Raw genomic sequence first — 547 nt, forward strand, 5'->3', positions numbered from 1 at the left:
TCATCACCAACCTTTTTTGGAGACTGTAGAAATATAGAGACATAATTACCTTGTGCCTGAAGTAGGACCACACCCTTAACACCTGTCCAGTAGTGTGCACTTTGCAATACCCCAAAGCTTCCTTATCCAGGACGGAGGAAGCTGAAGCACATCGTCCTACCTACCCAATCAAAGCACAGCTATCACCTCTATGGAAATTGGGAAAACGGGGCTGGGAGGTGAAGTCTATCCATGAGCTAATGGCCACAATGGGGCACAGTCCCTTACTTACCCTCTCATAAGGGAATATGTGGTTAGCAGGGGTTTTAACCCTGGTTACACTAGAATCACGTGAGGAGTTTTAAAGATACTAAGTTCCCATGTCAGACCAATCCGAGTCCGTCTGGGGATGAGGATCTGGGCATTTGCTACTTTAAAATTACCAATTCTAAAAATCATTACCCTCAACAGGAGGGATGTCCCATAAGTGACAGCTGACCTAAAGGCCAAGGAAGAGTATGAAGACACTGGCCAAGCCAGATGGGGGGGGGGGGGGGTTTAGAAAAAG

The 547-nt window shown here is 46.8% G+C and overlaps 1 long non-coding RNA gene across 1 annotated transcript in view; it reads right to left on the minus strand.

The window, feature by feature from the left end:
- The window catches only part of LOC103582171, a 6,842-nt gene continuing 6,295 nt past the window's right edge, over window positions 1-547 (minus strand). The window contains exon 3 of the long non-coding RNA XR_549732.1: window positions 1-23. This is a non-coding gene — a long non-coding RNA (uncharacterized LOC103582171). The remainder of the gene's footprint in view (window positions 24-547) is intronic.

The sequence above is a fragment of the Galeopterus variegatus genome, unplaced genomic scaffold (assembly GCF_000696425.1).
Source record: "Galeopterus variegatus unplaced genomic scaffold, G_variegatus-3.0.2 Scaffold15159, whole genome shotgun sequence".
Classification (NCBI taxonomy): Eukaryota; Metazoa; Chordata; class Mammalia; order Dermoptera; family Cynocephalidae; genus Galeopterus; species Galeopterus variegatus.